Raw genomic sequence first — 401 nt, forward strand, 5'->3', positions numbered from 1 at the left:
GAAATGCCAACCTGTGTTTAGCAGTCCGGTACTTATCCTATATTGCCATACCAGGACTCCTTTGTAGAAAATAGGAGAGAGACTTTCCTTTATCACAAGGCAATCATTAAAGGCAATCTAAAGTAGCTTTTCTATGGTTGGGTTATGAAGTTTTGAGAACAATGAAGCAGGTAGAAATGAAAAAGATCCTAGGAAGAATGGATTACTCATTTTTAATTTTTAACTTCTACACCATTTTCATTATAAAGTTTCCATCTGATTCATTTAATCATCCTTACTCTTATGCTCCACTTGCATACTGAATGTATCCTTATTATACACAAAATTAAAGATTTATCAGTTGGGGAACTATGTACTTTTCTACAGTATGACATTTTATAGATTATAAAATATATTAAAGA

This window comes from Chrysochloris asiatica, unplaced genomic scaffold (genome assembly GCF_000296735.1).
Source record: "Chrysochloris asiatica unplaced genomic scaffold, ChrAsi1.0 scaffold00659, whole genome shotgun sequence".
NCBI lineage: Eukaryota > Metazoa > Chordata > Mammalia > Afrosoricida > Chrysochloridae > Chrysochloris > Chrysochloris asiatica.